Source organism: Triticum dicoccoides, chromosome 7A (assembly GCF_002162155.2).
Source record: "Triticum dicoccoides isolate Atlit2015 ecotype Zavitan chromosome 7A, WEW_v2.0, whole genome shotgun sequence".
Classification (NCBI taxonomy): Eukaryota; Viridiplantae; Streptophyta; class Magnoliopsida; order Poales; family Poaceae; genus Triticum; species Triticum dicoccoides.
The window spans coordinates 173,456,922-173,468,261 of NC_041392.1; positions in this window are offsets into that span (position 1 = coordinate 173,456,922).

Sequence of the window (11,340 nt, forward strand, 5' to 3'; positions counted from 1 at the left end):
GTTTAGTTTGTTGCTATTGCTTTCTTCATGACTTATACATGTTCCTATGACTATGAGATTATGCAACTCCCGTTTACCGGAGGAACACTTTGTGTGCTACCAAACGTCATAACGTAACTGGGTGATTATAAAGGTGCTCTACAGGTGTCTCCGAAGGTACTTGTTGGGTTGGCGTATTTCGAGATTAGGATTTGTCACTCCGATTGTCGGAGAGGTATCTTTGGGCCCTCTCGGTAATGCACATGACCTGAGCCTTGCAAGCATTGCAACTAATGAGTTAGTTGCGAGATGATGTATTACGGAACAAGTAAAGAGACTTGCCGGTAACGAGATTGAACTAGGTATTGAGATGCCGACGATCGAATCTCGGGCAAGTAACATACCGATGACAAAGGGAACAACGTATGTTGTTATGCGGTCTGACCGATAAAGATCTTCGTAGAATATGTGGGAGGCAATATGAGCATCCAGGTTCCGCTATTGGTTATTGACTGGAGACATGTCTCGGTCATGTCTACATAGTTCTCGAACCCGTAAGGTCCGCACGCTTAAAGTTTCGGTGACGATTGTATTATGAGTTTATGTGATTTGATGTACCGAAGGTAGTTCGGAGTCCCGTATGAGATCGGGGACATGACGAGGAGTCTCGAAATGGTCAAGACGTAAAGATCGATATATTGGACGACTATATTCGGACATCGGAAAGGTTCCGAGTGATTCGGGTATTTTCGGGGGTACCGGGGAGTTACGGGAATACGAGGAAGAAGTAATGGGCCTCATGGGCCAAGTGGTGGAAGAGAGGAGGCAGGGCGCGTGGCCCCCCTAGCCCAAACCGAATTGGACTAGGGGCCCGGCCCCCCTTTCCTCCTTTTCCTCCTTCTCCTTCCTTTTCCTTCCTACTAGGAGGAGGACTCCTCCTCCTGGCGCGCCCATAGAGGGTCGGCTGGCCTCCCCTTGCTCCTTTATATACAGGGGCAGAGGGCACCTCTAGACACACAAGTTGATCAGTTGATCTCTCCCAGCCGTGTGCGGGCCTCCCTCCACCATATTCCACCTCGGTCATATCGTAGCGGTGCTTAGGCGAAGCCCTGCGTCGGTAGCAACATCATCACCGTCACCACGCCGTCGTGCTGACGAAACTCTCCCGTGAAGCTCTGCTGGATCGGAGTTCACAGGACGTCATCGAGCTGAACGCGTGCTGAACTCGGAGGTGTTGTACGTTCGATACATGGATTGGTCGGATCGTGAAGACGTACGACTACATCAACCACGGTGTGCTAACGCTTCCGCTTTCGGTCTATGAGGGTACGTAGACAACACTCTCCCCTCTCGTTTCTATGCATCACCATAATCTTGCATGTGCGTAGGAAATTTTTGAAATTACTACATTCCCCAACAGTGGCATCCGAGCCAGGTTTTATGCATTGATGTAATATGCACGAGTAGAACACAAGTGAGTTGTGGGCGATATAAGTCATACTGCTTACCAGCATGTCACACTTTGGTTCGGTGGTATTGTTGGATGAAGCGCCCCGGACCGACATTACGCGTACGCTTACACGAGACTGGTTCTACCGACGTGCTTTGCACACAGATGGCTGGCGGGTGTCAGTTTCTCCAACTTTAGTTGAACCGAGTGTGGCTACGCCCGGTCCTTGCGAAGGTTAAAACAGCACCAACTTCACAAACTATCATTGTGGTTTTGATGCGTAGGTAAGAACGGTTCTTGCTCAGCCCGTAGCAGCCACGTAAAACTTGCAACAACAAAGTAGAGGACGTCTAACTTGTTTTTGCAGGGCATGTTGTGATGTGATATGGTCAAGACGTGATGAGATATAAGTTGTTGTATGAGATGATCATGTTTGGTTGAAGTTATCGGCAACTGGCAAAAGCCTTATGGTTATCTCTCTATTGCATAAGATGCAAGCGCCAAATAATTGCTTTACTTTATCGCTATGCGATAGCAATAGTTGCAAGAGCAATTGTTGGCGAGACAACTATGTGACGACACATTGATATAGATCAAGATGATGGAGATCATGGTGTCATGCTGGTGACGATGGAGATCATGGCGATCCTTTGGAGATGGAGATCAAAGGCACAAGATGATGATGGCCATATCATGTCACATATTTTGATTGCATGTGATGTTTATCTTTTATACATCTTATTTTGCTTAGTTCGACGGTAGCTTTATAAGATGATCTCTCACTAATTATCAAGGTACAAGTGTTCTCCCTGTGTATGCACCGTTGTGAAAGTTCTTCGTGCTGAGACACCACGTGATGATCGGGTGTGATAGGCTCTACGTTCAAATACAACGGGTGCAAAACAGTTGCACACGTGGAATACTCAGGTTAAACTTGATGAGCCTAGCATATAACAGATATGGCCTCGGAACACGGAGACCGAAAGGTCAAGCGTGAATCATATAGTAGATATGATCAACATAGTGATGTTCACCATTAAAACTACTGCATCTCACGTGATGATCGTACATGGTTTAGTTGATATGGATCACGTGATCACTTAGAAGATTAGGGGGGTGTCTGTCTAAGTGGGAGTTCTTAAGTAATATGATTAATTGAACTTTAATTTATCATGAGCTTAGTCCGGGTAGTATTAGCATATCTATGTTGTAGATCAATATCTCGCGTTTAGCTCCCCTATTTTATTTTTGATATGTTCCTAGAGAAAATTAAGTTGAAAGATGTTAGTAGCAATGATGCGGATTGGATCCGTGATCTGAGGATTATCCTCATTGTTGCACAGAAGAATTATGTCCTTAATGCATCACTAGGTGACAGACCTATTGCAGGAGCAGATGCAGACGTTATGAATGTTTAGCTAGCTCAATATGATGACTACTTGATAGTTTAGTGCACCATGCTTAACGGCTTAGAATCGGGACTTAAAAGACTTTTTGAACGTCATGGACCATATGAGATGTTCTAGGAGTTGAAGTTAAATATTTCAAGCAAATACCCGAGTTGAGAGATATGAAGTCTCCAACAAGTTCTATAGCTAAAAGATGGAGGAGAATAGCTCAAGCAGTGAGCATGTGCTCAGATTGTCTGGGTACTACAATCCCTTGAATCAAGTGAGAGTTAATCTTCCAGATAAGATAGTGATTGACCGAATTCTCTAGTCACCATCACCAAGTTAGTAGAACTTCGTGATGAACTATGATATGCAAGGGATAACGGAAACGATTCCCAAGCTCTTCGTAATGCTAAAATCAACGAAGGTAGAAATCAAGAAAAATATCAAGTGTTGATGGTAGACAAGACCACTAGTTTCAAGAAAAGGGCAAAGGGAAGAAGGGGAACTTCAAGAAGAACAACAAGCAAGTTGCTGCTCAAGTGAAGAAGCCCAAGGCTGGTCCTAAGCCTGAGACTAAGTGCTTCTACTGCAAAGGGACTGGTCACTGGAAGCGGAACTGCCCCAAGTATTTGTCGGATAAGAAGGATGGCAAAGTGAACAAAGGTATATTTGATATACAGATTATTGATGAGTATTTTACTAGTGTTCGTGGCAACCCCTCGGTATTTCATACTTGTTCAGTTGCTAAGAGTAGTAACTCGAAATGGGAGTTGCAGAATGAACATAGACTAGTTAAGGGTGAAGTGACGATGTGTGTTAGAAGTGGTTCCAAGATTGATATGATCATCATCGCACACTCCCTATACTTTCGGGATTAGTGTTGAACCTAAATAAGTGTTATTTGGTGTTTGCGTTGAGCATGAATATGATTTGATCATGTTTATTGCAGTACGGTTATTCATTTAAGTAAGAGAATAAATTGTTGTTCTGTTTACATGAATAAAACCTTATATGGTTACACACCCAATGAAAATGGTTCATTGGATCTCGATCGTAGTGATACACATATTCATAATATTGAAACCAAAAGATGCAAAGTTAATAATGATAGTGCAACTTATTAGTGGCACTACCGTTTAGGTCATATTGGTATAAAGTGCATGAAGAAACTCCATGTTGATGGACTTTTGGAATCACTTGATTATGAATCAGTTGATGCTTGCGAACCATGCATCATGGGCAAGATGACTAAGACTCCATTCTCCGGAACAATGCAGCAAGCAACATATTTGTTGGAAATCATGCATACTGATGTATGTGGTCCGATGAATATTGAAGCTCGCGGCAGGTATCATTATTTTCTGATCTTCACAGATGATTTGAGCAGATATGAGTATATCTACTTGATGAAAACAAGTCTAAAACATTTGAAAAATTCAAAGAATTTCAGAGTGAAGTGGAGAATCATCATAACAAAATAAAAGTTTCTACGATATGATCGCAGAAGTAAAATATTTGAGTTACGAGTTTGACCTTCAGTTAAAACAATGTGAAATAGTTTCACTACTCACGTCACCTGGAACACCACAGTGTAATGGTGTGTCCGAACGTCGTAACCGTGCTTTATTAGATATGGTGCGATCTATGACGTCTCTTACTAATTTACCGCTATCATTTTGGGGTTATGCATTAGAGACAGCTACATTCACGTTAAATAGGGCACCATCTAAATCCGTTGAGACGACACGTATGAACTATGGTTTGGCAAGAAACCTAAGCTGTCGTTTCTTAAAGTTTGAGGTTGCAATGCTTATGTGAAAAAGTTTCAACCTGATAAGCTCAAACCCAAATCGGAGAAGTGCGTCTTCATAGGATACCCAAAAGAAAATGTTGGGTACACCTTCTATCACAGATCCGAAGGCAAGATATTAGTTGCTGAGAATGGATCCTTTCTAGAGAAGGAGTTTCTCTCGAAAGAAGTGGGTGGGAGGAAAGTAGAACTTGATGAGGTAACTGTACCTGCTCCCTTATTGGAAAGTAGTTCATCACAGAAATCTGTTCCTGTGACTACTACACTAATTAGTGAGGAAGCTAATGATGATGATCATGTAACTTCAGATCAAGTTACTACCGAACCTCGTAGGTAAACCAGAGTGATATCCGCACCAGAGTGGTACGGTAATCCTGTTCTAGAGGTCATGTTACTTGACCATGACGAGCCAACGAACTATGAGGAAGCGATGATGGGCCCAGATTCCGCGAAATGGCTTGAGGCCATGAAATCTGAGATGAGATCCATGTATGAGAACAAACTATGGACTTTGATTGACTTTCCCATTGATCGGCGAGCCATTGATATTAAATGGATCTTCAAGAGGAAGACGGACACTGATAGTAGTGTCACTATCTACAAAGCTATAATTGTCGAAAAAAGGTTATCGACAAGTTCAAGGTATTGACTACGATGAGAGTTTCTCACTCGTATCTATGCTTAAGTCTGTCCGAATCATGTTAGCAATTGCCGCATTTTATGAAATCTGGCAAGTGGATAAACAAAACTGCATTCCTTAATGGATTTATTAAAGAAGAGGTGTATATGATGCAACCAGAAGGTTTTGTCAATCCTAAAGATACTAACAAAATATGCAAGCTCCAGCGATCCATCTATGGACTGGTGCAAGCATCTCGGAGTTGGAATATACGCTTTGATAAGTTGATCAAAGCATATAGTTTTATACAGACTTGCGGTGAAGCCTGTATTTACAAGAAAGTGAGTGGGAGCACTACAGCATTTCTGATAAGTATATGTGAATGACATATTGTTGATCGGAAATAATGTCGAACTATTCTGCAAAGCATAAAGGAGTGTTTGAAAGAAGTTTTTCAAAGAAATACCTTGGTGAAGCTGCTTACATATTGAGCATCAAGATCTATAGAGATAGATCAAGACGCTTGATAAGTTTTTTCAATGAGTACATACCTTGACAAGATTTTGAAGTAGTTCAAAATGGAACAGTCAAAGAAGGAGTTCTTGCCTGTGTTACAAGGTGTGAAGTTGAGTAAGACTCAAAACCCAACCACGGCAGAAGATAGAGAGAGAATGAAAGTCATTCCCTATGCCTCAGCCATAGGTTCTATAAAGTATGCCATGCTGTGTACCAGGCCTATTGTATACCCTGCCCTGAGTTTGGCAAAGGAGTACAATAGTGATCTAGGAGTAGATCACTGGACATTGGTCAAAATTATCCTTAGTGGAATAAGGATATGTTTCTCGATTATGGAAGTGACAAAAGGTTCATCGTAAAGGGTTATGTCGATGCAAATTTTGACACTAATCCAGATGACTCTAAATCTCAATCTGGATAAATATTAAAAGTGGGAGCAACTAGCTAGAGTAGCTCCGTGCAGAGCATTGTTGACATAGAAATTTGTAAAATACGTACAGGTCTGAATGTGGCAGACCCGTTGACTAAACTTCTCTCACAAGCAAAACATGATCACACCTTAGTACTCTTTGGGTGTTAATCACATAGTGATGTGAACTAGATTATTGACTCTAGTAAACCCTTTGGGTGTTGGTCACATGTCGATGTGAACTATGGGTGTTAATCACATGGTGATGTGAACTATTGGTATTAAATCACATGGCGATGTGAACTAGATTATTGACTCTAGTGCAAGTGGGAGACTGAAGGAAATATGCCCTAGAGGCAATAATAAAGTTATTATTTATTTCCTTATATCATGATAAATGTTTATTATTCATGCTAGAATTGTATTAACCGGAAACATAATACATGTGTGAATACATAGACAAACAAAGTGTCACTAGTATGCGTCTACTTGACTAGCTCGTTGATCAAAGATGGTTATCTTTCCTAACCATAGACATGAGTTGTCATTTGATTAACAGGATCACATCATTAGGAGAATGATGTGATTGACTTGACCCATTCTTTTAGCTTAGCACTTGATCGTTTAGTTTGTTGCTATTTCTTTCTTCATGACTTATACATGTTCCTATGACTATGAGATTATGCAACTCCCGTTTACCGGAGGAACACTTTGTGTGCTACCAAACGTCACAACGTAACTGGGTGATTATAAAGGTGCTCTACAGGTGTCTCCGAAGGTACTTGTTGGGTTGGCGTATTTCGAGATTAGGATTTGTCACTCCGATTGTCGGAGAGGTATCTTTGGGCCCTCTCGGTAATACACATCACCTGAGCCTTGCAAGCATTGCAACTAATGAGTTAGTTGCGAGATGATGTATTACAGAACGAGTAAAGAGACTTGCCGGTAACGAGATTGAACTAGGTATTGAGATGCCGACGATCGAATCTCGGGCAAGTAACATACCGATGACAAAGGGAACAACGTATGTTGTTATGCGGTCTGACCGATAAAGATCTTTGTAGAATATGTGGGAGCCAATATGAGCATCCAGGTTCCGCTATTGGTTATTGACTGGAGACATGTCTCGGTCATGTCTACATAGTTCTCGAACCCGTAGGGTCCGCACGCTTAAAGTTTCGGTGACGATTGTATTATGAGTTTATGTGATTTGATGTACCGAAGGAAGTTCGGAGTTCCGGATGAGATCGGGGACATGACGAGGAGTCTCAAAATGGTCGAGACGTAAAGATAGATATATTAGACGACTATATTCAGACATTGGAAAGGTTCCGAGTGATTCGGGTATTTTCGGGGGTACCGGGGAGTTACGAGAATACGAGGAAGATGTAATGGGCCTCATGGGCCAAGTGGTGGAAGAGAGGAGGCAGGGCGCGCGGCCCCCCTAGCCCAAACTGAATTGGACTAGGGGGTCGGCCCCCCTTTCCTCCTTTTCCTCCTTCTCCTTCCTTCTCCTTCTCCTCCTTCCTTTCCTACTCCTAGTAGGAGTAGGAAAGGGGAGTCCTACTCCTACTAGGAGGAGGACTCCTACTCCTAGCGCGCCCATAGATGGCCGGCCGGCCTCCCCCTTGCTCCTTTATATACAGGGGCAGGGGGGCACCTCTAGACACACAAGTTGATCAGTTGATCTCTCCCAGCCGTGTGCGGTGCCCCCCTGCACCATATTCCACCTCGATCATATCGTAGTGGTGCTTAGGCGAAGCCCTGCGTCGGTAGCAACATCATCACCGTCACCATGCCGTCATGCTGATGGAACTCTCCCGTGAAGCTCTACTGGATCGGAGTTCGCGGGACGTCATCGAGCTGAACGTGTGCTGAACTCGGAGGTGTCATACGTTCGGTACTTGGATCGGTCAGATCGTGAAGACGTATGACTGCATCAACCGCGTTGTGCTAATGCTTCCGCTTTCGGTCTAGGAGGGTATGTAGACAACACTCTCCCCTCTTGTTGATATGCATCACCATGATCTTGCGTGTGCGTAGGAAATTTTTGAAATTACTACGTTCCCCAACAGTATGGACTTTGGTTGACTTCCCCGATGATCGGCGGGCCATAGAAAATAAATAGATCTTGAAGAAGAAGACTGACGCTTACGGTAATGTTACTATCTACAAAGCTCGACTTGTTGCAAAACGTTTTCGACAAGTTCAAGGAGTTGACTATGATGAGACTTTCTCACCCGTAGCAATGCTTAAGTCCGTCCGAATCATGTTAGCAATTGCCGCATTTTATGATTATGAAATTTCGCAAATGGATGTCAAAACTGCATTCCTTACTGGATATCTTAAAGAAGAGTTGTATATGATGCAACCAGAAGGTTTTGTCGATCCAAAAGGTACTAACAAAGTGTGCAAGCTCCAGCGATCCATTTATGGACTAGTACAAGCCTCTCGGAGTTGGAATATACGCTTTGATAGTGTGATCAAAGCATATGGTTTTATACAGACTTTTGGAGAAGCCTGTATTTACAAGAAAGTGAGTGGGAGCTCCGTAGCATTTCTGATATTATATGTAGATAACATATTGTTGATTGGAAATGATACTGAATTTCTGAATAGCATAAAAGGATACTTGAATAAGAATGTTTCAATGAAAGACCTTGGTGAAGCTGCTTATATATTGGGAATCAAGATCTATAGAGATAGATCAAGACGCTTAATTGGACTTTCACAAAGCACATACCTTGATAAAGTTTTGAAAAAGTTCAAAATGGATCAGGCAAATAAAGGGTTCCTACCTGTATTACAAGGTGTGAAGTTGAGTCGGACCCAATGCCCGACCACTGCAGAAGATAAAGAGAAAATGAAAGGTGTTCCCTATGCTTCAGCCATAGGCTCTATCATGTATGCAATGCTGTGTACCAGACCTGATGTGTGCCTTGCAATCAGTTTAGCAGGGAGGTACCAAAGTAATCCAAGAGTGGATCACTGGACAACAGTCAAGAATATCCTGAAATACTTGAAAAGGACTAAGGATATGTTTCTCGTATATGGAGGTGACAAAGAGCTCGTCGTAAACAGTTATGTCGATGCAAGCTTTGACACTGATCCGGATGACTCTAAGTCACAAACCGGATACGTGTTTTTATTAAATGGTGGAGCTGTCAGTTGGTGCAGTTCCAAGCAGAGCATCGTGGCGGGATCTATGTGTGAAGCGAAATACACAGCTGCTTCGGAAGCAGCAAAATGAAGGAGTCTGGATGAAGGAGTTCATATCCGATCTAGGTGTCATACCTAATGCATCAGGTCCAATAAAAATCTTTTGTGACAATACTGGTGCAATTGCCTTGGCAAAAGAATCCAGATTTCACAAGAGAACCAAGCACATCAAGAGATGCTTCAATTCCATCCACGATCAAGTCAAGGAGGGAGACATAGAGATTTGCAAGATACATATGGATCTGAACGTTGCAGACCTGTTGACTAAGCCTCTCTCACGAGCAAAACATGATCAGCACCAAGACTCCATGGGTGTTAGAATCATTACAATGTAATCTAGATTATTGACTCTAGTGCAAGTGGGAGACTGAAGGAAATATGCCCTAGTGTCTCGGTCATGTCTACATAGTTCTCGGACCCGTAGGGTCCGCATGCTTAACGTTCGGTGACGATCGTATTATGAGTTTATGTGTTTTGATGTACCGAAGGTAGTTCGGAGTCCCGAATATGATCAAGGACATGACGAGGAGTCTAGAAATGGTCGAGACATAAAGATCGATATATTGGATGACTATATTTGGACATCGGAATGGTTCCGGGTGAGATCAGGCATTTTCCGATGTACCGAGAGGTTACCGGAACCCCCGGGAGGTGTATGGGCCTTATTGGGCCATAGTAGGAGAGAGGAGAAGGGAGCAAAGGAGCCCCCCCCCCCAAGCCCAATCCGAATTGGGAGGGGGCCGGGCCCCCCCTTTCCTTCCTCCTTCCTCCTCCTTCCTTCTCTCCTAATCCAACTAGGGAAGGGGGGAATTCTACTCCTGGTGGGAGTAGGACTCCCCTTGGGGCGCGCCTCGGAGGCCGGCCTCCTCCCCCTCCTCCACTCCTTTATATACGGGGGAGGGGGGCACCCCATACACACAAGTTGATCATTAATCTCTTAGCCGTGTGCGGTGCCCCCCTCCACCATAATCCACCTCGGTCATATCGTAGCGGTGCTTAGGCGAAGCCCTGTTCCGGTAGCATCATCATCACTGTCATCACGCCGTTGTGCTGACGAAACTCTTCCCCGACACTCTACTGGATCGTGAGTTCGTGGGACGTCACCGAGCCGAACGTGTGCAGATCGTAGAGGTGTTGTACCTTTGATGCTAGGATCGGTCGATCATAAAGATGTACGAGTACATTAACCGCGTTGTCATAACGCTTCCGCTTACGGTCTACGAGGGTACGTAGACAACACATTTCCCTCTCATTGCTATGCATCATCATGTTCTTGCGTGTGCGTAGGAATTTTTTTGAAATTACTGTGTTCCCCAACATTCGGTGCTAGGATCGGTCGATCGTGAAGACGTACGACTACATCAACCGTGTTGCCATAACGCTTTCGCTTACGGTCCACGAGGGTACGTAGACAACACTCTTCCCTCTCGTTGCTATGCATCACCATGATCTTGTGTGTGCGTAGGATTTTTTTTGAAATTACCGCGTTCTCCAACAGTCTTGTTGCAGGAAATTAGAGAAGAACAAATCTTGCAACAAGAGTATCGTTGCAGGAAATTAGAGAGGGGGATTGAACGGCTCGCGTCATGCATCAAATGGCTCGCGAGACGCTTTGTTTCTGCAACTCGACCGTTGTTTCAGGAATTAATGGGTCGGGGGAGGAGACCGAGCCACGCGCCAGAAGTAGATCGTACGGCTGCGCGCGTGTACATCGAACGGCCGTCGAGGTGGCGGATATTTTATATGGATCACCCGGCGAACGCATAGCCCCTCCCTTTAAAAAAAGGTCATGAATTATGTTTTAGACATGTCAACCGTTTTAGAATGTCAATAACAATATTTTGAGTGATACTATGATTTTTTACAAACTAAAAGAGCAAATATATATTTTCATGTATTATTTTAAAATACCATGAACATATTTTTAAAGGTATTTTAAAATTC